This window comes from Marmota monax, unplaced genomic scaffold, assembly GCF_021218885.2.
Source record: "Marmota monax isolate L192 unplaced genomic scaffold, Marmota_monax_Labrador192_F-V1.1 WCK01_AAM20220418_F8-fsc00019, whole genome shotgun sequence".
NCBI lineage: Eukaryota > Metazoa > Chordata > Mammalia > Rodentia > Sciuridae > Marmota > Marmota monax.
In genome coordinates this window covers 3,171,487-3,196,945 of record NW_026695242.1, presented here as the reverse complement: position 1 = coordinate 3,196,945, position 25,459 = coordinate 3,171,487, and the positions used below count along the sequence as shown (strand labels likewise).

The 25,459-nt window shown below is 41.2% G+C and overlaps 1 protein-coding gene and 1 long non-coding RNA gene across 10 annotated transcripts in view; one reads left to right on the top strand and one right to left on the bottom strand.

The window, feature by feature from the left end:
* The window catches only part of Lrmda (leucine rich melanocyte differentiation associated), a 1,020,522-nt gene that overhangs the window by 779,769 nt on the left and 215,294 nt on the right, over positions 1–25,459 (top strand). The gene's annotated exons all lie outside the window — the stretch shown is intronic.
* LOC124076018 (uncharacterized) lies at positions 21,325–21,932 on the bottom strand. Its single transcript, XR_006846233.2, has 2 exons — positions 21,733–21,932; positions 21,325–21,437 (listed from the first exon to the last, which is right to left on the bottom strand). It is a non-coding gene; the product is annotated as an uncharacterized LOC124076018 (long non-coding RNA).

Here is a 25,459-nt window from a genome sequence, read left to right as displayed (position 1 = left end):
TAAAAAGCCATTGTGGAGGGTAATGGATGATGGATCTAGGGTGTGATGGACAGGAGGGTGGATAAGAAGCCTTTTACAACCTCCCAGTTTAGTGACTTTGGTCAAGCTGGTTCACCTTGGGGTGAAGGACTTGGTAGAATGAATAGCTATGTGGGATTACCTCTGGGTGGCTTTGTGTTCTGAAGCTCAAACCTGTTTGCATTGTCAACTCTGATACTGGAAATTATTGATGTTGTTTAACATTTATTTTCCATATTATTTTACATTTTGCACATCAGTCATTCATTTAGCTCTTTTTTTTTTTTTTTTTTATGGAGTGACACTATGAATGAACTCACTGTTTGACTTATTTTCCTAATTAAAATTGGTCTGGGGAGAGAATGTAATCTACTTCTTGAAATTCTCAGGATTCCACCATGTCCTAAACAGAAGAGGCCCAGAGCCAGTGTTGTTCATATTGTTATTGGGGCAGTAGTATATTGAATGCCACTTGGAATTCCCCTCCATAAAATCAGCCCTCAATAAGTTTATAGGGAATCTGCCTTCTTCCCCCTGCTCCTCCTCCTCCTCCTTTTTTTTTGGGGGGGGGGGGCGGGGGGGGGCTATGTGCTGAAAAAACTATGAGTCACATGACCCCTGCCTTCACAAAGCTCACCAAAAGGCCATAAGTAACCATCGTAGAATTTAGGCTCCCAAGGCTGAGAGGCCCTAACACATGTTGTTTAGTCCACCTCTGCGCACACCTGAGTCCCCATGACAGCATTGCCCCCAGATGGTTGTCTGGCATCGCCTTGAACACTTCAGTGTGAACTTACTACTGCTCACTCTATCCAGGGTAGCGTGATAGCCTCTCAAGTTCTGGGTAGGAGGAAGTGTCTTCGTGAAGAGCTGGTGGAGGTCTTTTTGAGGCTGAGGAAAAGCCATGGAGATTATTTTGGAGACAGGAACTCAGTAAGTGCACATTAATTGGAAGGGACCTCGAAGAGCCACTAAAATGTCAAAAGGTACAAAAGCAAAGGGCATGTTATAGAACATCAGATGGTCTAACTTGCTCACGTAGCAATCATGGGTTGAGGATTAGGAGCAGTGAAATTGATACAGACTGGGGCTATGATTTGGAGGACCCGGAGTGCCCTCTACATTCAGGATATCGAATGACCCCATTGAAAACCATAATCCTATATCCAATGGGTGGCTGGGTGAGTAATCCCTGTTAACAATCAGATCTGATGCGTTTTCCCCAAATTCATATCCTTTATAATCACCTGCTCAGCTGTCCCCACACCCACCACTTCACCACCATGGATTTTCTTCAGTTCAAAGAGAGGAGGTTGGAGTAGGAATTATGAAGGGCCCTCTGCTGGCCTTATTTCCATGCAGATCTGTTTTATATGCATAATAACCCTAAGGGGAAGCGGTGTCAATCTTCCCTACCTGCCACAGCCTTAAATCCTCCTCACGCTGCTTCTAGTCCTGGCCATGTGCCAAGTGGCTTAAAACCTCAAAGAGAGAAAACAACTTGATTTGGGGGGTGTAAAAGGTGGGGGTCAGTGATAAACCCATCTTTGCCCATGACCATCTTCCCCCATGATAATGAACCCATCACTCGCATAGGAGTTGAATGCAATGATTTTTCCAAGAACCATCTAGTGCCATTGCAGCCTGGCTTGAAAATGTAAATACCCCCTTCTTGGGGACAGATTTGCATTTTTTGGTGAAAGAAATTCATGTCTATGGCAAAGATGCCTCTGTAATTATAGCAAGTTTATTTCTGTCCCCAGATGTCAGCCATCAAATTCCCCATAAATATATTTTGTGTAAATCTGTCGGCAGCTGGTCTCCATTCAGGTTTCTGGAGATATTAGCCTGTCTTTGAGTTTATGACAAAGTTAAAAATTATTCATTAAACTGACCTGCAGTATATTCAGTAACTGGAAAATTGCCTTGCAGTTCTATTTGGTTTGTAGATGTGATCACAAGTAAATTTTTAACTTAATTAATTGGCCGTTTCTGTTGACAAGAAATTTATGTGGTAATAATTTGCTCGAAATAGATGCCGACTGTAGGAAATGAGATATCCATCATAGGCTTGTGTTCCACCAGCTGCACAGTGGCTATTATGAAAGTATTTCAGCCTGCGTCGACCTCAGTGTTTGTGCAGTCAAGATTATATATACCCACGATCCATAGCCTGCCAGAGAGGCGCTGGTGGAGGTCTATGATAACAAAGACTTTGTGATTTATGGCTTGCTGTGAAAGCAGAGCTTGATGAGATTAAACAATTTCATAGCACAAGTGTTTCTCAAGACCTGATTTGTAGTTGCAAGCTGAGGGTAAATCACATTTATATATCTGCAAGCGTGCTCAGCAGAGGACTGCAATTACAGTTTAAGACAGCTACTTTTTATTTAATTTTTATCCTGGTTTTGTCTCTTTTATATCCCCTTCGTCTGCAAACCATTCACCTTCACAAGTCCTTTGCTGGTTAGAAGGCCAAAGATTGAAGTCAATGATGTTCTTCTTGTCTTTGTGCCAGCTGGGAAGGGGTGGGGAGGGGGCGGATTGGAGGGCAGCAGAGACTGGTTCAGACTGGCTTTGACTGGTGTGAGCTCTTTGTTCAATTCCCTGTCCAAAGAGAAGTCTGCTTTCTCTCATACTTGTCTGATCCGGCTGATCCCCTACTTCTAGTTGTACAGATGGAGAGAGAGGGGCCTTCCTCATTCTGGGAGATAGGCCGATGTGGAATACATGATGTGAAGGAGCCATGAGGGTGAGATCCACCTCAGAAGCTCAGCTTCAAGATGGCAGAGTACCTGGGGACAGAGAGCTGTGTCCCTTTGATGTGAGATTAGAACTGTTTGTACTGCAGATCTGTGAGGAACAAAGTCTGTACTCAGTTTATTGAACCATTTTATTGATTCAGTACTGTATCTCTGTGCTAAAGACTAGTTCAGCAATCTCTGTCCTCAAGCAGTTTATAATCTGTACATGGTGCGAAAAATATCAAAACCACAACTATCAGTGGCAAGGTTAGTGATAACCTTCCATGAGTGGTGCACTTGCTGGAGGTCAGAGGGAAAGAGAGACTGAGAACATTTCTGGCTAGGAATGTTTTAGAACCAATAAGCAAGGGCTTGAAAGAGGGATTGGAGTTCAGGGAGGGGAAGAGGGAGTTCTGGAAGTTTCCATGATCTGCACTAATGGAGCCTTCCAATGTATCAACCCATGGGTCTAAGTCCACGTTGGTTGGCCAATGATTGACTCATTAGGATCACAACATAACTTCTGTTGAATGCTTACCATCTGCCCCAGGAAGTTCTGTATATGTATCACCTTTTAATCCTCATAAACCTAGAAAGTGAGGTCTGTAGTGATATTTCTTTTGTGAATGAGGAAACTGAGGATCAGAAAGGTTAAATAATTTGACTGCAGTCATCTAGGTGGCATGTTGAGCTGGATCTGAAACGTTGGTGTACCTCAAAGCCTGTGTTCTTAACCACTATGTTTCTTTTAGGCAGGGAACACGAATATTATTACAGAGGCATTCCCACTGCTGGGCCTAGTGGCCACACCTTCAAGAGCTCAGATCATTTCTATTTTCTGCAAACTGCCTAAAGTTTGGTCTTTGTAGCAGGTTGAATAATGGTCTCCTAAATATGTCCACATCCTAATCCTTAGGACCTGTGAATGTTACCTTATACAGCAAAGGGGACCTCGTTGATATGATTAAGGATCTTAGATGAGGAGAATATTTTGTACTGTTCAGGTGGGCCTGATGTCAGCACCGTTATTCTAAAGGAGGACTCAGGAGAAGTAAGAGTGAGAATAGGAGGTGATATGATGAAGAAAGCAAAGATCGGACCATTACACTTTTGAAGACGGCAAGATGAGGAATGCAGGTGGCAACTAGAAGCTAAAAAAGGCAAGGACACATGTTCTTTTCTCACAACCTCCCAAAGGAACTCTTTAGTTTTACCTTGTAGGATGCATCTTAGACCCCTGGCCTCCAGAACTGTAAAACAATATACTTGTGTTTTTTTCAAGTCACTGAGGTCATAGAAATTTGTTATAGCAGCCAACAAGAAACTGATACCATTTCTAATTAGCTCTGCCGAGAATTTAACCCTGATTTTAATGATATTGGGATTTGGGGCTTATTTAAAAATGGAGGGGGCTGGGGATGTGGCTCAAGCGGTAGCGCGCTCGCCTGGCATGCATGCGGCCAGGGTTCGATCCTCAGCACCACGTACAAACAAAGATGTTGTGTCCGCCGAAAAACTAAAAATAAATAAATAAATTCTCTCTCTCTCTCTCTCTCTCTCTCTCTCTCTCTCTCTCTCTCTCTCTCTCTCCTTGTCCTCTCTCTTTAAAAAATAAATAAATAAATTAAATAAAATAAAAATGGAGGTACTTTTTAATTTCTATATTTTCCTGATGCCCCTTACCTCTTTGGTCATAATGGCAGTTATATTTCTTTCTCATTCACTCATAAATTATGTAGTGCCTAGTTCACTATGCAGCATGTAATAGATGCTCATTTAATATTTCCTGACTGAGTAAATGAGAGTACTTCATCCTATGTCCAAGATTTAGTTGGTCAGTCAATTCAGGATCCAGTTTTCTCCCCATCGTCCAAACTGCTGATGCCATAACTTGCTCTTGATGAAGTCACAGAGGGACTAGTGACGCCACTTATTCTTATCAAATACTTGTGTCTCAGTGTAGTGTGGGGACCAGTTGAGCCCTAAGAAAGAGAAGCTTGGCTTAAGAATCTCCAATAAGTCAATGTATGTGCTTAATTGTACTAAATAAATTTATATCCCCCTTAAATAGATGACCATTGTCCTGGCTACAGAAAGGTGGGAGGGTTTAATAAAGAGCTATGGTCTCTGGGGCCCTCATCTGCTTGCATTCCTGGGCTGACTTTTTGTGTCTTATTGGATAGGTAGGTAGTGTTTTCTACCTACTTATTTCCTCTAGATTTTATGCCACTGGAGCCCTTTAGCTGGAGACTTATAGGCACTGTCCTCTTCATGGAGTACAGATGTGAAGCTGGCCAGGGAATCTCTTTCTGAGGGAGCTATCCAGTCTTTTCTTTGGCCTGGATTCCAGAGACCTGGTTTGAAAATCCTGGGAAAGCTGAGAGCTTCGTTTCTCCCTCTAGGGTACTAGTGTATTAGCCTCCCAATAAAAGTTAATTGAATTTAATTTTATGTTTTAAGTGTGATGCATTTTAAAGTTCTCCCCAGTGTTACAGTCCCTCTTGAAAAGGCAGTAAATTCATATTATTAAACTACCAAATGTAATTCAGCTCAAATAAGCATATTCTGCAATCTTTATTCTGGGTATGTGGGACTGACCTTGCATTGAGACTAAATCATTTCATCCCAGACAAAGTCTGTTTGGAGTTAATTGGGGAAGCAGTGTAGATGTACAGCAGGTCACTTTGAGCTTTTTATTCTCTTTCTGGCCCTCATTCAAAGAGCTGCTGGAGCACACATTTTCTGATGCCAGTTCCTCCATCATTTTATAAGTATTGATATTGGACTTAGTATGGAAGGTGGAAAAGACAGCGCAGATCTTCCCATTGGAGCTTCTTCATCAGATGTGCTCCTTCACGGTATCATTTTAAAATGGCTTATTTGTCACTGTGGCATTAAAAGAGCTATGTGGGATGGGAGAAGCACATTGTGCTAGAATTTGGTCAACATAAATTCTGACCCCAGCCTATTCATTAAACAGCCCCATGAGCTCTTTCTTGTCTTCAGGTCTCTGGTTTTTTCCACATTTTTTAAATGACAGGGTTTGAGATAGGTACTTTCCAAACTCAGAATCACTCTAAGAGGTGCAGATATTCTGTTGTGGTCTCCTAGTATCTCTATGAAGTGATTAGCGAAGGGATAGGGTGAGCAGGAGTGGCGGGTCAGAGCAGCCAGGGCTTCAGGCTCTCAGCCCCCCATTCCACTAAGCCAAGTGGTGGCTCCCTGCAATAGTAGAAGCCGATACAGCTGTGGGCTGGGGAGTTCAGAAGGTTTGGCCAAACACTTGAGTGTCTAAGAGATCTGGAGCAAATTCTCCCTACCTTGTTGATGCAGAGGATGGATGAAACACCACTAATTGAATCTTTTATTCTTATCAGAGTGAAAATGCCTCATAGGATCTATTTATCTGGAACTGTCCCTTTATAGTGTTTTGCCACATTTCATTTGACTAAATCCTGGGTTCACCAGCACATATTGTCCCAGCATTGAGGTGCCCCAGGTGATGGCGAGGTGGGCATCATCTTCTCCAGCATCCCATACTCCCCTTGTTCACCATCATCTTATCTATAGCCTGCATTTCTATTGTATCTATTGATATGAATGGAAAAGAATATGAAAATACAGACACTTCTCAACTTATGATGTGGTTACATCCTGATAAAACCATTGTATGTTTTAAATATTAAGTAAAAAAAAATGCATTTAATATACCTGGCTTATGACATACTATAGCTCATCCCAGCAAAACTCTTACTTTAGCCTACAGTTGGGAAAACACATTGAATACAAAGACCATTTTATAAAGAAGTATGGAATAGCATATATAATTGAATTTCTTGTATCCAAAAACAACTGGACGTAGAGTACAATGTGGAGTACCCATTGTTCGCTCACATGTTGGGTGAATGACAGAGAGCTGCAGCTCACTGACTCAGAAGAGAGAGCTTTGTACTGCAGATTAATAGCTTGGGAAAAGATCAAAATTGAAAATTCAAAGCCATATGCATGCATATGGCTTTAGAACCATCATGATGTTCAAACAGTTCTAAGTTGAATATTATGTATTGGCGACCATCTGTAGTTACCTTTTTTTTTTTTTAAATAAGGTGCTGGGGATCCAACCCAGGGCCTCATGCATGCCTACCAAGTGCTCTACTGCAGAGCCACATCCCCAGCCCTGGTTACTTATTTTAAAACTTGTGTTTTTTAGTTTATGGGATGTAAATCTTGTGAAAATAAAACAGAACATCTACAAAGTGTCTCTCTTCATCCCTAAAGAGATATCTCTTACCTGGAGACTTGTTTTGTTTATCTGAACATTTTGGTAATGAATTTAGTTGTAGAGTCTTCTCATGTTTTTTTTTTTTTTTTTTTTTTTTGAATACAGAAGCTCCTCAAGTTATGATGGGGTTAAACCTTTAATAAGTCTAGAAGATAAGTTGATAATGCACTTAATATGCCTAATGTACTAGATGATGTAACTCAGCCCAGACTACCTTAAATGCTCAGAACACTTATATTAGCCTAAAGTTGAGCAAAGTCATCTAACACGAATTCTATTTTATAAGTGTCAAACCTTTTATTATTCAGTGGATACCATACTGAAAATTAAATACATAAAGGTTGTATAAGTATACTTTTGCAACATCATAAAGTTGAAAAATTCTAAGTTGAACACTTCTAAATTGACGCCCATCTTCTTCTCATCTTCCCGCCCAACCCCCAGCCCATAAGTGGCTATGGGTTATCTTCAATTCATGCAAAATCTGTCTCCTGCTATCCATCCGAATATATCCCATTTTCAAGGGTTAGGCCAAAATTTCATTTTCATAGGAACTCTTGCCTAGACTAGACTCTAGATTTCACAAAATTTTACTCTGAATTCCTTCAACACCTTGTTGAGACCAACAGTGGTCCTACTATGTAACACAGTGTTTTGTGCAATTCATTAGTGATTCATTTGTCTTCATTCATCTCAGTCCTAAATTATTTGGATGCTGCAATTCTTTGGCATCTTCTGCAGTGGTAGATTTTGAAAACAATAATATATACCATATAATACAACAATATCTGTGCCAGCCTGACCTTGTTAGGAAGGGAAGTGTGTTCTTAGTAAGCAGAAACAAGGTGTGTTTGTTTGACCTATTTTTTAACAGTGCTCCTATACATTCTCTGGTGATGCCCTTTTTAATTCATTTCCAAGGAAGGAAAAAGTACTTGCTAAAAACTAAAACTTCGCACTCTATATTCTGTAAAAAGACCAGCAAATAAATAAATCTCCTCTGAAGGAGCCACACCCACAAGCAGACCTGCCAGGTCTAGTATAAGTACCCTTGCTATCTGAGATTAGTTTTGCATTAGAAAAGTGAGAGACATGCAGAAAACAAGCCTTATATTAGAACTAGTTCAAAGAGCTCAGGCTCCTGGTTTAATTTCCAGTTCATTTGTTTGGGTAGTGGTAAGAAACAAAATTTCAACAAATTTAGGTTAAAGATCTAATTGGATTTTGTTAGTGATTCATGAATTGGGCAGCATCCCATCTAAAATTAGAGAGGTGCTTCATTAGGCATGGTAGAATAGTCTTGTTTATAAGATAGCTTGAGTAGGAACAAGGAAATAGATAATACAGAAAGCAGATTGGTTAACATCAGGTTCAGGTTACTTTCTTTGTAAGGGTAAAAGCACAGGGGACTTCCTTATCATGCCTGGTAAAACTGGTCTGTTTGGAAATTTGGCTATCTTCTCTCTCTTGATTTCCCAGAAAATCAGATAAACGACTAAGTTTTGATTTGGTGACACAAAACTTTGGCATGAGTGACTACAGTTTGATCTGGTCTCTTCTGTTGGGACCTAGTGTAGGAGCTCAGTCCCAAACAATGGACTCCCGCAGATTTCATTTAACAGTGGAGTTCTCCGGTATGCTTTTTCTTTTTCTTTTCTTTCTTTCTTTTTCTTTTCTTTTCTTATCTTGTTTTTTTTTTTTTTTTTTTTTTTTTGGTACCAGGGATTGAACTCAGAGGCACTCAACCACTGAGCCATATCCCCAGCCCTATTTTGCATTTTATTGAGAGACAGGCACTGAGTTACTTAGCACCTCACTTTTGCTGAGGCTGGCTTTGAACTTGTGATCCTCTTGCCTTAACCTCCCAAGCCACTGGGATTACAGGCATGCACCACCATGCCTGGCTCCAACACACTTTTAAAATACTATGAACCTCCAACATTCAATGGTCCCACATTATAATAGAAACTGTGATTCATACTAGGGAATCTAAGCATTGACTTAAAAGTATTTCCCCTTGTGTAGTTGACAAATTCTAGGGATCTGTGTAGTCAGAGACAGTCAAAAACCATGGTGTGCAAATCAAATGAAACCTTACCTTCTGCCCATGAGAATAAAGGTTCTCCACAAGAACATGTTTTCTCCAAAAAAGAGACAATTGTTGATACAAGCATATAAGACATATAAGGGGGATGTTTACCAAGGATATATTCAAGAATTAAATGAATAACTTATCAACAGCTTACCCAGTCCAGGACATGGGCATATTTATGGTGGGAAGATGGAGGTGGGATGTTGGATTTGCATGTGATTAGAGATATTTATGGGATCTTTCTCTAAAAGGGTATAACTTGGCCCCTGTGGTGCTCAAGCAGATGTTTCTTTCCTTAATAAACTGGTAATTTGGAGAAAAACAAAAACTGAATGACATGGAATTTACTAAGTTGATTTCTATTCCCAATCTTTTAATACGTATAGACAGAAAAATAGTCTTTTTTTGACAGCCTAAGTTGTACTTGGCAAGTCATCGGTGCGTCAAAATTGCCTTGCAGAGTATGAGGTCACTTTGCTTTTTGAATATTTCCAATGTGGATTTTGTTGTTATTGTTCTTTGTGGTTCTGGGAATGGAACTCAGGGCCTTGAGAATACCAGGTAAACATTCTACCATTGAGCTATGTCCCAGCCCATGTCTTTGTTTTGTTTTTAACACCTATTCCTTAGTGTTGAAATGCAGAAAACACTAAAAATGCTCCATAAACATGGAACATTAGCCCAACCATACAAATTATTGTAAGGAGGTTTATATTAAGAAGCATTGTCTAATAAAGGGAATCGTCTCATCCCCCTATTGCTAAAGATATTTGGATGGACCCTAGTTAACTATGTCTGACTTTTTCAGCAAGACATTTAAACATATGGTGAATTGTTAGGCTTCCCATTTTACAAAAGCTAACAAAAACCTGGAATCTGTTTCTCCAAAATGCCTCATATCTGACCAGGCAAAGTGGATGAGTAGTTGTCTGAGTTAGCTGTCCTTTAATGACCCTCTTTTACAACAATTGTCCTGGGGCATTTGATGGTCTAGGTTACCAACTTCATGTCTTGGGTTTTGAACACTTTTGGGGAAAGAGTATTTCAAGAACCAGTATTACCTAGAAAGGGAACATGGGAACTTCACTGGTTGACTCTAAGAGTTTTGAAGAGGTGTTTGTATCAGGCTCTCTGATGCCTGTAATACTTCCACTTTCCTAATTCTAACACATTCTTTGAAATACCCGGATGAAATCAAATTCTGTATGCCTGGGTTCACGTTCATGCATACCTATCCTTACCTATTTTGGCAAAATGAGTGACTATGAAGCAGAATCACACATATACCTGTATAATCTCCTAAATACTTCCAAACTTGCCACTTACTTGTTATAATCTCCTTATTGGACTTAATCCTTTAGCTAGTTTATAGGTTTAAGTAAAGTACATTAGCCCTTAAACACATTTCCCCAAATGCTTAATTGAAACTCTAAAAGGATTTGCTTCCTTGGTAAGGTTGAGTTGAAAAGTGTAGATTTGTACCAAGACTGAATTATTTATAACACTTCTTATGATCATTTTATCAGTAATTGTAAAATTTAGGTTTCTTTTTACATGAAATGGTCATTAGGACTCTATTCTGAAAGTGGTGGTTAGATGGAAAACTCTTTAGAGAAATGGTTTCCTACTTCCTTTGAGGAACATTACACCTTTAAGGGGGAGACACACTGTGCTCCTTGAATTCATCCTAAAGTGATGAGGGACCAGTTCACTGGTAGTTGAGGATATGCACAACATGAACAGTTATGAGCTTCTTTTCAAGTTTTAGACACAGGCAAATATTGAAGTCTAATTAAAACCTTTCAATGAACTCAAAGAAGAATACCAAGACATTTTCAATGATGGTTTTAGAATTATGGATTTTTTTGGACCGTTTTCTTTTATACTTTAGTTTTGATCCTCCAAACATGAAACAAGGATTTATTTTTGCTCAAGGAACAGCAAATGAATGGTATTGCAAAATGAACCTAAAGTCTTTGTGTGCCCCGGGGGGATGCAGCAGCAGCCCCACTTCCATCTGAATGTCGCTTTTCTCCACCTTGTACACTCCCTGCCTTTCCCTGTTGGATCTCAAAATAAATAACATGTGCACTTCATCTTTAACTTCAGATAATCAGAGTCACAGTCATCTGGGATATTGTGATGAACAATGTACATTTTATACACATGGTGTCATAATAATTTAAAATGTCATCTTAATCTATTTATGATCTTCTAATGACTGAAATGTTTTACAATTGTGGGGGATATTTTATCACTGAAGTTTTAATGGCTGAATCACTAACACCTGGCTGTCTGGAATGCTTTTTTTTTTTCCCCCTCCCAGTTAGGCATTTAAATGCATTTCTGGAAGGCCCAAGGGGTGGGATATGACATATAAGCTCTTAAAAGGAGGAAAATTAGTTCTTGATACCTTAATGATCAGTCAGGTGAACGTTTGCATACTTAGCATTAATGCTTTTAAGTGTAATAGCTTGATTAAGACCCTTGGTAGATTTTTTTTTCCTTTAAACATCCTTCTATATGAGATTACAGAGGGAAATGTTGCTATTATGCCCATCTTTAAAAAAAAATCTTAGATTTTTCCACTTGTGGAAGGTTTTTATTTTCTAAATCTGTTCATACCACCTTTGTATTTTTCTGTCTTTGATTGGTTTCCAGGCCCATCATGTTACCTCTACACTATATTGCTATAATATTACTATATTATATACTATATAATATATATTATTACTATATTATATTACTACATTATATTACTATATATTCTGTTTTGTGCTGGGCTAATATGTCTATAGAAATATATACCTGTGTATATACAGGTTCTTGTCCCTGGATGAGCATACAGTTGCTTAAAGAGAACCAGACACATACCCATTGAAAATGCCAGTGAACCATACAAATCCAAGTGTAATTAAGCCCATAGCAGGCCCTCAGTGGATGTTTACTAATGATGATAGTGGCACTAAATTATCTGGTACAGGCCAGGAGAGGTCAGGACAAGGTTGCCCAGGAGCCTGCATTCACCAGTCACAGAGATAAGACTGTATTTTAGCTTCTCTTAATCATACAACACGTACACAGCCTACTGATGTGGGGTCCCTCCTCATATCCAGAGTAATCCTCAGAAGGAATCCAGCAGTTTTTCAGAGGGGAAAACAAAGGCTCAGGGCCATTGGATGAACGGCCAGCTGGGGAGGTAACAGAATAGAGCTGGGTGCCCAGTCTTTAGGATTGAGTCTGCTTTTTACCTTCACCATGTTGCTCGCAGCTGGAGTTCCTAGTAGAGTGTCTTTGTGGCCAAATTGTTGTCTTATAATGGGCAATTGGCATGAAATGTGGCTGGATGTGAAGTATCTTTGCTTGTGTTGTAGCTGGAAATAGAATAGCAAATCTCCGTATACTTGTTTTCAATGAAGATTGACTAGACTGATGAAGTAATGATAGGCTTTGCTTCCATTTTTATCAACTAATGGAGTTCCTGGTGACAAGTCCCCATAATATTACTTTATGATTCCTAATGCATACACTTGTGTTGCTCCTGCTTTCTAGGTAAATCAGACCAGTGTTTCCATGTAAATCTGGTTTGACTGACACCAGAAATGTGTGACAATTGATTTGCAGATTCGTCACTGGACTAATAACATAGAGAAGTTTCATATTCCTTCTCCTTGCAGGGCGTTAAGATGCCACAGACATTCCTAAACATGGTGGCTCCATTTCTTTGGTTGCCAACATTGTATAGTAGACTTTTGTTCAAAGAAGTAGGACTGCTGTGTTTGTAAATTTGTAAAAAGGAAAACAGGCTGTGTGTTTTTATCATTATATAGCTTTAGGCAAATATCCATTTATCTCTTTAGCTCCAAATCTATAAAAGGAAGTATAACAGTTGCCTTATGATGCTCATGAGATTGATGAGGCTACTGAAAAAGGTAATTTTATTGTAACATTTGGAAAAATGTGAAAAATTATACAATGGAATCTCATTTTTATATTGATGTTATTTCAGATTTTTACTCCTAAATATCTTCCTAGTGGTATCAAAAAGGTGATTTGGCCTAGGTTGGTGGCACCATAATTTAGCTTTTATGAGGTACTCTAAGAGTTTCAACAACTGTGTGATTGGTTCTTCATGTTCAATCCTTGGGGACATAACTATCAGGAGTTAGGGGTCTCTGTAATTAGTCAAATTAATGAGCCAAAGTCTTATGTGGCAAGGTCATTTACGATTTCTGCAAACATTGTAAAGCTCCCATGTTACTTTGTCTTTTGTATATATGATTCCAGCTGGGTATGAAAGATGGTTCTAGCAGTCATCCTTTCCTCACATTTATCTCTGAGAAATAACTCAGGACCCTTAAATATGCATATTGTCTGCTTTGTTGTAATATAATATTTAGGTTCTTGTCACTCATAATGAAGCCATTCATGTTTGTATTCTCAGTTATTGGATTTGATAGCTATTCTTCAGCCGTGGTATGACACTTAGGGGTTGTTTGTATTCTTGTTCTTAATAATAGTGTCAACAGTAAATATACCTTCCCACTCCCCTTAGTAGGGGAGGAAGTGACAAGCATGGCTGTTCCAGTATTGGTTGTCCAGATGTTGGTTCATAAATCCATGTGGCAATCTCTTGGGGGAAGAACAAGTTCTAAGTTTGCTATTAAGTTCTTGAGCCAATGACCAAGGTGAACTGTGTTTCTTTTGTTCAGGCTGTGTTTGTATTCATCTTTCCAAAAGCAATAGGGTCATTTGGATAGTTTTCAATTTTTCTTTTTAAAATTCCTGACGAAGTTGAGAGAGCTCACACTGGAAGTTATTTGTTTGGCCAATTGCTCCACATCTAATACACATAGGTCTTCAAAAGAACAGTAACATGGTTCATCTGCATGTTTTTCTTCATAGTAGTGAAGTTAGCGGCGCCTATTTTCACAGTTTCCAAAGAACATGAATGAGTCTTATCTCCTTTCTTAATAAACCTAGGTTTTGTCCACATATCTTAGCTTCAGACTTGATTTCCTCCTTGTTCTTCACCTAGTAAACATAATTTTTAAGGGGCTGGAAGGGGCCTTGTTTCTTAAATCTCAAAATACAGAGTGAGGGTGGTCAGGACATTCCAGAGGTTTTAGGTCATGGTTCCAAGTGGTTTCAGCAAGCTAAACATTGTCTGACACCTAACAGACACAATTTAATAGGATTCTAAATTTGAAGTCCTTGCTCTATATTTAAAAGAAAAAAAAATCAATTGTGGAAGTCTATGCTTGAGATGTCTGGCTTTGCAGTTGTTCATATCAGAGGCGGTGGGTTATTTTATTTGATATTTGGTGTACTGTCATAGGCTATAGCTTGGAAAGATATTGCTGATTTGGGTATAAGGGAGGCTTTGGGTCAAGTTCAGTGTCCTCTTGAGATCCACACAATTCACATGTGATCTAGAGGACGAGGTTCAGTTCAGGGCTTCATGTTTTCAGAAAAATAGAAAAACTAGTGGTCATCTTTAGAAGAGGGACCAAGATGTTGAATATCATGGAAATACTTGACCTAGAATAGAGGAGATAGGTGATACATAGATTCTTCTTTTAAATAACTAAAGCCGAAATGAGTGGATACAGATAGAGAGTTTCTACAGGAGAAACCTAGGACTGTGGGTTAATGGTATTAGGGAAGCTTAGGCACAATGTAAAATGCAAGCTTTATAAAGCATTCTTATTCAACAGGATGAGGTGCCACCTTGAAGATACGCAAAGGCCTATTGGACCAAAGTGCTGAGACTAGAGCTAGAGGATCATTTCAGTAAGGTGTTGTCCAAGAGGTATCTATAACCATGTGGGAAGCTGGACCAGTCACCCGCTAGTTCAAATTCACTGTTATAATGAGAAAGCCAAGATTTGCCTTCATTATTTTCATTCATTTTCTTGTTTATATTCAGATTACCACATAAAAATATTCACGGTGGGTCAGATGATCACTGGGTATCAATGTGCATGCAAATGAATTAATACCTAAGAAAAGCTGCATGGGTGCTAGCCATCCTCTGGCAGACCAAAATAATCTTTAAGTTACCAGAAATGTTTCTAACTTAGAGTTCTAAGTAAGAAATGTCACGTGGTCACTAATCTGGATACCAGGCAAAATCTGGTTTTCTAAAACTGGAACTATCTTTCCTCAACACTGCTGCTGCTGCCTCTTGGGGTGTGTCCCCTGCTTTTACAATAGTATGATGGATAGTCACTAGTCATTTCTGGTTCTCCTCCCTTGTAATCCCTATAAAGAATAAATAATAAAAGGACTAACAGGATCCTCATTGCCCCACCCTCCCACTCTTAAGTTATCTCTGCTGTTTCTCCCCCAGCCCTCGGCAGTCCCCACTCCAATTCTCTCTTGACCCTTCATTTTCTTCTAGCATCCATGGAAACCTTATCCTTCTTTAAGGCACAGTTCCATCCCATTTCCTTCCTAGTCTTGTGTTTGTTGTTACTCTTCACTCGTCTTTTTTCTCTGGACCTGATACATCCCTAGAATTATACAGTATAGCGCTTGATTGTTCTTAATTTTTCATGTCTCTTGATTTTATTGTCCATCTCTACAATATATAATTTGGGATTTGCCTTCCTTAGATCTCAGTGAATGCTTGTTATTGGTTTACTGCTTGGATTACAGATGTGATCACCACAGAGAACTGACTGGCTGAAAAGAAATATGCCCTGACCCTGGCCTCATTGACCCTGGTTGCAACTAAACAATTTACTTAAGTTTCTAAAGTGTAGGATGCCATGTGAATTATATTAACTATCAAATGATCCTACTTTGCTTATTATTAAGACATCCTTCTAAATGCTAACACCCTATTGTCATCTCTGCCTGAGGCTGAGTTTGTACATTTAGAGGCAGTTCCTAGGGGGCTAAGCAGCAAAGCCATAGGTAGAGGCCCTGTTCTTGCAGGTTTGTTCATAAGGTGGAGAGAAGTTAATTTCCAAGTTCCTAGCTTCCCATTGCAAATTCAAATTGATGTCTGGTTTAGAGATATTCCAAGGGTTAACTTTGACTCCTTCCCCAAACCCAACTGTTTAGTGTTTTTAATGGCATAATGTGTTAATAGCCATACAGCTGTTGTTTCTCAGCCTCTTCCTTTATTGAGTTAGACACCATTTAGTAGGCTGAGTTCAAATTGTAAACAAATTATTTTTGCATATGGATCAATGGAAATTTAATAAAGTTTATTAAAACCGTATATTGGACTGAGGAGTGCTGTTTTCTCTCATGGATATAAACCAACCTCATTAGGCTGACCTATATTAACTGAATCACAGGGAAGAAAGCATTTCTGGCCATTTAAAGATTATTTTGGTTCAACAGATGGCGGCTGGCACCAGAGTGCAGCTTTTCTTGTTTATTAATTCATTTGCGTGTATGTACATGAATGATGCCTACTGGTCATCCAGCCCACTGTGCTTATTTTCAGCATCCAGAGTAGTTCCTGACACATAGTAGGAACTCAGTGGTCGTAGGAGGGATTGTGATCTCAGGTGTGTGACATGCTGAGAGTCAAGCAGCTCATGAGGACCACAGGGTGGAAGAGTCTAGAACACCCAGCTCTTAGTCCATGGCTCTCTTCACCCCACCCAACCATCCTCTATTGATTCATGGCCTGTGAAATGCCTTAAATGTTCCATAGACATCTTCTGTCTGTTCTCATGGCAATCTCAGTTTATGTTGCAATAAAAGTTATCTTAATCTCTACTGATTGACGAGTTCTTAAAATAACAGCATTACCAAAGTTCCTGCTCACATTGTAAATCACAAATATTCCACTCTTTGGAAAGAATTTGGGATGCTGAGCCACTATTTCAGAGATGGCTCAGGTGATCCTGCTGCAGGGGGAGGTATCCAAAGAGGCCTTCACTTGGAATGAAAACCCTCCCCCCGGGCAGCTGGCAGGGAACCTGTGTTTGGAGGCCTTGACTGCCTGAATACATCCCTGCTGATGTAAGGTTAAAGCAGAGGAGAACAGAGATTGGCCTGCTCTTGCCCCTGAGTGACAGCAGTTGGGAGAGCAACCCTTTTGGGTAGTCGAACAAGCATGGAGATGTTCATTCCTTATGTTGGATTGCACTGACAAATGGCGGCAGTTCTGTGAGACTCTGCCTACAACCATTCCCTGTGTCTGAAGGCCCTGGGTTTCTGTCATTCTTCTTGGAAAGTAGAATCCTAAATATGGGCAGCTGGTTAGGACTGGAACCTTGGTGACTTCTGAAAGTTATAACAAATGGAAGTCATTATCACCATTGCCCCCCTTTACCTTTCTGCTACTTGAGGCAGAAAATGATTTTTTACCCCCTGGTTTGTTTTGAAGTCTTTCATCCAGAGAGAAAGGGATTAGCCTCTGGCTACAATAGTGCTTTCGGGGGCCTTTTGGCATGCTGCAAATGTTTACTTATCCAGGTACAAATAGGTAAAAGCACATAGTTAAAGCTCCCGGCTGCAAGGTCATTTACCTCTTTAAAATTCAGCCGCATGTGCCGACTGAAGTCGAGGGCTTGCTGGTATGAGCCATTAACTGCCTGTTGTACGTAACCTCTCCTTGTCTTACACACAGCTGCGTGTGAGCCGCTGGTGCCGCGCAGCCAGCCCCCCATGCATGCCTTGCGAGCAACAAAAGCAGTTTAACTTGTGATCGCTGATCATATGATCCACTTACAGGGTGCAGGCTCAGTCAAGTAGAACTGGTAAATCATTAAAAATGCGCCTCGGTGCTGTGCCTGCTGAGTAAAACATCCTGCTAACATCCCTGTCCCCCACCCCCAGCCAGTTATAGGTGTGGGGAAGGAGCTGATACCAGCTGCGTGTTGGAGAATCCCATGTCACTTCAGCCTAATGTGGTGAGAGATTGTCAACTGCTCCCAAGCAGCATGGGAGGGGAAGGCAGGAAGACAGAAACGATCTGAAATGGCTGCTACCATCGTCCACAGGCCCCCCTTGTCCTTTACTTACTCATTAACCGAACATGTGCTAAGGGCCTGAAGTGTGTCGCCTGTACTGGTGCCTAACTTACAAAGGTTGGAGAAAAAGTGGCCTCTGACTTACAGACTCTCGCAGTCTGCCAAGAACTCAGCTCACTGCCAATTACATTAACATAAGCACCCACTGAGGGCCAGGCAACCCCAAGAGGCCCAGGGTAGCCAGAGGAGATGATATTTCAGTTGAACCTTGAAGGAATACCAGAATTTCATTAAGGAGACAAGTGGTTCAGAGAATAACTTCAGCTGTGTCTAAAAGCCTTACTTTCTAGAATTCCATCTTCCACAAGGCATGCCTTCCTAATCAATATTTTAAGATTTTTTTTAATTGTTCTGTTACTCCATGATGAAGAGTCTAATGCATCCTCTTTACTTTATCTCCAAGTCTTATTGGTCTTGTTATGTTTATGCCATAAACCTATCTGAGAAGGGACTATTTGTCCAGTATTCTTGCTTTTCTTTGTAGATCCAAAAGAATGGGTGATATACTGTGGTTGGCAACCCTTCTTTAATTTTCTAACCAATCAGGTAAAATCTGGAGTCAAATTGCCCTAGACTAGGCAATGGGGCTTAGAATGGTGCCAGATGTTCTTCCTGTCATACACTGGGAACGTCTGCTGGTAGAGATCGAGAACGGTCACTTGTGTGTGTCTCTTCACACTCATGTGCATGCAGTATGTGTTACATATGTCGTGCATGTCCATGTGTTCTGGGGATACCTCAGTGTCTCAGGAGTTCTACAGTTTTCATATTTGATACAATCCATGGTATCTGCTTGTACTCAAGAAGCCCTGAGGAGTAGATTTATTAATGTATTCATTTATTTAGAAATGAAGCTAAGCAATTTCAGTTTATCCACATATTCTATTGTCTTCTAGGGGACCGTAACCTCAGAACACCTTCAGTTTGTATCTCACAGCATTTTACCACTGAGAAGAGGATGTACGTGGGATCTTTGTCCCCTTTCTTTTTCTTGGTCTGAATGGACATTACAATTCTTCCTTTAGTGGGAACCAACCCTGCAAAGACTGTTGGTCATTTCAGAACAACTTCCTGATCCCTCTCCAAACCAACACCTAGGGCTAGAGCTTGACATTTAGAGGGCTGGGGGCACTCCTCTAATCTCTCTGCAATCTGGTGTCTTCACTGTGGAACCCCAGTAAGGGCTACTCTTTGACTGGTTGTGGGATGGACATGTTTGTCCAAAAGGAAGATGTCCACCTCCACAATACAAAGAAATGGAAGCCTGGGACCTGAGCTTTGAAGTCTTAGTACTCAGATAAAATAGGTTGCTTATACTCAGCTTCCTGCTCTACATCTGTAAAAAGGAAATAATATTCCTCTTCATGCTCCCCGTACCACCTCAGCCCAATCTCCAAAGAAATGAGAGAACCTCTTATTCTATTCAAAACCTAGAAATAGCCATAGCTTCCATTACAACCCATTCCTTGCACAGAGGCAGGCATGGAACGGTAGAATTGAGAATGAATAAATGAGTGTTTTCATTAGAAGCTAATATATGGCTAACTGTATGCCTGTGGACATATTTGATTGGTGATATTTGAAGAATTATATATATTTATAATTTAAAATAAATCGATGTCTTTGATCATCACATGGGGTTGCCACCTATAGAGGCAGAGAACCTTGAAATATATCTATGTGGCTACTTTGGAGGCTCTCAGGATTTGATGGCATAAAACTGAAACTTAGGCTATCATTACAGAAGGCTAGGGAGGGAGTTCTTTGATGAAAAAGCATTTTACAAAGTCAAAATAAAATATTATTATTCATTAATTATGACAGCAAAACTGTTGTAACCTGGCCCAGTCATCTCTTCTTGGGAAAAGCATTTTGCTTTAGTCTCTGCTTGCTCATATAATGGGGTGTTAACACCTTCCCAACATACTTCACGGGAAAACCAAACGAGGTTTCTGGTTCTCTGTCTTTCTCTTCTGGAGCAGGCAAAAATCTCTTCCATCATTTGGTCCCTGTGGTATTTTGATCAACCTTCCTCTGGAGCCTGGGTTTCCATTTCTCCCTGGGCTGCTGATGTTGGCTGGCCTTGTTCCCTCGTTACTAGAGTGTAAGTTACCTTTATTTACAGGACAGGCTCCTTCCTCTCACTTAGGGAGCAAAGAGCAGAGCTGGAGTCAGCATACTTGGGAATACAGAATCAGAATGGAATTCTGCTCTATAATCCAGGCAGGCTGTTTCCTCGAGGATACCACTGTGGGATGCCTTATCTGCTGTGTGAAGTGGGGGAATTAAACAAGATGGCCTATGGGGTGTGTCAAGCCCTCAGGGAGCTCGGTGAGCCTTAGGCTTCTTTCCTTCAGTTCTGTGCTGGGACTTCAGTGAATTGTGAAGATGAGGAGGAAACCCAATCTTTCCCTCACCTCCTCTTCTAGTTAAGAAAGATGGCCCTGCCCTCAGAATTATAATGAAATCTTAAAAACTGCAATTTTATGTGTGGATATGAAGTTATTTTGAAGATTACAGGCGACATAATGCAGATTTTATGAAGTTGCCATTATCCTTGTCAGTGAAATTAGTGCATTTTTCTAATCGGGATCTCCTGCCATTATAAACAACGTGGAAATAACTCATGCTGTTATATGAAACATCTTATAAATTTTTACATACATGTGAGAGGAATCACTTGAAATCCAAAGCTGCCAAGAGGAATAATTAGGAGTCACAGAACAGATCTCAGTAATGTGACAGCAGCTTCTAAAACATCCCACAGGACGGAGAAGCACAAGCTGGCTTGACCTATATGTTTAATAATACAGATCATTGCCCTTGGATTGAAGCTAAAGGGTAGCACCAAGTGCTTGCTTCATCATGTTTTAGGAAAAAAATTGCCCAAGTTTATTTATGAATTCACCACACAATGGCCTCTTGCTTTGATTAGGAACCGGCAGAGCTCTCTAAGTAGCAACTCAGCATGCAAAATTAAAAACAAAAAAACAAAACCACCACAGAGCATCATTTCTTATATTCTGTCATGCTTGGCAAAAGTATTATGTAAGGCCCAACTTAGACAAATGGCTATGTTAACAGTAGAAATAACCTTTTGTTTAATTAGAAAATAGGAGCTATATGGGACAATAAAAATGGTTACTGCTGCCCTCCGTCACTGTTTAATAAATACGATCGTGCTAGAGATAATGGTAAGTGTTATTTATTTGTGCAATATCACAGACTTGGTAATTGTTCACGTTGTTCAGAGTTATCCTGTGTGGAGATCACAGGAGTTTCAGAATTCGTTTCCTTTGATCCTAGAAAAGAAAATAGCAAGTTGTTTACTTACAATGTGCCGGCCTCCCTAGGCCACAGTACGGTATCTGTGTATTTTTAGCCTCTCTATTGCAAGGGCAAAAATCTCCCTGGCATTGTCTGGAGTGTATTGAGAACTGGTGGGCTATTTTGAACTGGCTCTTTTTCATCCAGAGTGCCCTCAGGTCCTTGTGGAACATCCTTCTCAGAGATACCGCTCCTGTTCAGTTCAGATTTCCCAGCACAACTAAATTTAGTAGCTTTGCCGGAGGGAAGAAATGGGGCAAAGTCTCCCACCTGAGGATGTGCACGTGGAGGAGGAACATCTCCCTGATGGTCCCTCTTGGGAGCCAGCACGTGGGATCAGGACCAGACTGAAGTTCACAGCATCTGTTTCAGTGTCTTCCCCGGGTGCAGGGGGTTGGGTGGGGAATAAAGGCTGGAGGTATTGGCTGGATCTCAGGGTCAGTTCCATTTTGTGTCTCACTGTGAACACTCCAGCTGTGTGTCTGGATGTGGACTTTGGGTCAGCTGGCTAGATTTATGTCACTGAATTGTCCTCCCCGTGGCAGTTCATTCTGGTTTCTTTTGGGGGTGGGGGTGGTATTCTGTTTTCACTTGTGCGTGTTTGCTACGGTAGATGCTCCATTTCTGCCTTTTGTGGTTTGTCATGTTGGATGATTTACTTTTTATTATGGAGACTTAGGGATTTTTTTCACTCGACTTTGGTGAATGGGGAGATAGCGCCTCAGACCCTGAGCTGGCATTAGGCTCGTCTCATCCAGAGAAATCCACAGAAAGGAGATATGGCGCAGATTTGTATCCAAGTATTTTGTGCAACCACCTATTTCTGTGTGTCCTAAATAGCCCTTTCTAGAAGGTTTCCACATGCTTCCTTTATAAAAATATAGACAGTGTGTCAAAGGGAAAACACCACACAACAAAATCCCTTTTCTTCACACAATTCATTTTAAGCTCCAAAATCCCTGAAAATCCCCAATCTCCTTTTGCAGTCTGGTTCCCACTCTCTAACTTTCCTCATCTCCCCCTGAAAGAAAGAAGAAAGCGTTTCTTCCAAGGCTGATAAGTTGTGGGCCGATGCTTAGCAACAGCATTCTTGCGCTTTAAGTAGCTGAAGGCCCTTGCTGAACCCTTTGATGTGACTGTCAGGGCAGATTTATTTTGTTTTAGCACATTGTCTACTTGTCCAGATGTATCAGGAGATAAAAAGGAGTCATGTTTACACTCCTCCCTTTTTCTTTTTTTTCGGAGATGTAATTAAATCGTGTTTTTGATGAGTCTTGGGGAGCTCCAGTTGAAGAAAACAGGAATTGGCTGGAGTAAAGGGGAAAATGGAGACTGGCCGGCGGAATGAACACCTGACTCTGTTAGAAAATAAAGCCCAAGGACCAGCTGGCTTGGTTCTGGGAAGCTGGAGGTTTTGTTCCAAGCCTTTTGTCCCTCTTCTATGAAGTTCAACCAAGAAGGGGAGGTGTCCCTGGCCCTAGTTTCTTCTTGCTTACTGTAGGCAGGCTCACACAGGCCTTGGCTCCCTCCTTCCTTCCCTCGTTCCCTGCCTTCCCCTCTCTCTCCATCCCTCAATCCCATGCTCCCTCTTATTCTGTCATTTACTGCGGAGAACGTCTGTGATAGTTGTCAATCACTCCAGTGATCTTGAATCGCCCCGTCTTCCCCGAGGTGAGCTGAGTTCTCTTGCAGTGTGATTGCTACCCCTTTCCTTTTTTTTTTAATTTTTTTTTTTTTTATTTTAGTGAGCTGTATTTTTAACGTAAACTTTTGGCAACACTGTTCCGAGTTCACTTAATGACCTGTGGGTGAGCAGTGACAAGCAGAATCCAACGTTTAGTACTGCTGAGGACCTGCCAGGCAGCGGCTACCACGTTAGCTCTCATCTGCAGCAGGGGAAGCACTCTATTTGCATTCTAAATAGGTTACACTACAGCGCCCCCTTCTGCCCACTAAGGTGTGTGACAGGAGGGTCCGCTATGCTCAGTTTCTCCCCTGATGACAGACATCCCTCAAGACCCTTCATGCAACTTTCTTGAACCTGCGCAGCCCTTCCCCCTGGTCTCTGCAGAAGTAGGACAGTGACTAACAGGTGTTCCCCGTCTTCTGGGCTCTTCATTTGGATTGACATTTTTATCACTCATGCATCAAAAATCATACATGGAAGAAGAGGGAGATATGGGTATAACAAAAGGAAAGCCACTTGACCCCCAAACCCCAGACAGACGTCACTTAATGCCATTGGGAAATGCATGCTCAGGTTTTGTGTTATCGCCCGTGGTCCATGCCACTGTGCAGGAGGGACATATTCCTTTGCTTGCTCTGAACAGCCTGTGGACGTCCCCCTCTGGCAAAGTGCACCTTTGTCCTCTCACACATGTGGAGTGGTGGAGTTAGGGGCCCGTGTGTGCCATTTTTCAACATCTCCGTGCGCTGTTTGTCGGGGAGAAGGTCCCTTCAGAAGGCAGTGGGTGACTCAGAAGTCTGAAGACACAAAGACTCTTGGTTACCCTCAACCCTCCCTCACAGGCTCAGGAATGCTGCTCGTTCAGTTTCTCATTAATTTATTTTACCAACTGACAAGTATTTATTGAGAAACTACTGCGAGCCATCTTTCAGGGGGTGTGGGACACTGCCCTCAAGGTACCAACTGTCCCGAGAGGGGAACATCATTGGGCAGAAAATGACAGGGAAGGGAGTTAGGGAGGCAAACTGGAACTCCTGTGTGGATCAGGCACAGCACCTGGGGGGAGCAGAAAGGTCACTCATGTGCTGGCAGGCAGGGGAGGAGTGGGGTGGGGGACAAAGCAGGAGATGGGCATGAGAGGAATCAAGGGCCAGGGCAAAGGGCCATCTTGGCCATGTTTGGAGGTTTCTGCTCATCCCCAAAATGTACCTTATTTTTCAAGCAGAGGAGAAATGAAACTGATTTCAATTTTTTTTCTTTTCTCCCCTCTCTTTCTCATACCCAGGGACACTCTACCACTGAGCCACATCTTTTGCCTTTTTTATTTTTGTTTGATTTTTTTTTTAAATGGTCTCACTAAGTTGTCCAGTCTGGCCTTAAACTTGTAATCCTCCTGCCTCAACCTCTTAGATCATGGAGATATCAGGGCTGTGCCACCGTGTCGGCAGATTTCTGATTTTAAAAGTGCAATCTAAGGATAATCATTTCAGGTAGGATATTATGGGGCTGGGCCAGGAATTGAGCCCTCTCTAGAGCAAATTCACCACATTGACTAACATCTACAGTGATTCTCTGGTAAAGGAGGGGAGGAGAAGAAATAGGGCTGATTTTAGAAAACATAGTGGAATTTCCTTCATACCAGCCAAAGAGAAGGCTCAATTCCCCAGGGAACCTTTCTCAGGTCCTTTAGCTCTTGGTCCTTTGTGACCACCCAGATAGTGTGTCTTGATGGTCTTTCTTGCACCTGTGCCTCTTTCAGCCCCTCTGTGCCCTGGTTGTGAATGTGCCCTTGCAGGATAAACCCAGCGGCAGAAGGCAGACCTGATTTCCAGGGCCATGTTGACCTTTCAGAATCTGGGAATCCTATGGGTGGGCAAGAGGAGGCCAGGCTTGCAGTACATCCGGGGACCTTCTGTGTTATTACTGGTACAAAATACAGTTGATGGGGTCAGGGAGAATGTCGGAAAATAGTTTTGCGGATGGGAAGTCTTTTGAAAAATAACTCCAAACATCTTCCCCTCTTCTTGTCCCCTCCTGTCTTCTCTCCCCACTGCTTGTCTATCCTTCTTAATTTTTGGCCTTGAGACTGTCCTAAGCACTCCATATACCCTCCTAGGGATTCACTGCAGCAAAGTGGTCTGTGCCTTATTTGAGTCCTTCCAAACCATAATGTGTTTGAGGAGTTGAAGATTTCAGGGCCACGTGGTAGAGTTTCTTGAGGAAATAAATAGCTTCGAGTTGAGTTTGCATTTTCCTCCAGTCTCACAGACAGTAAGGTGGCTAGAATGGTTGGAAAGGTTGCTCAGGGCA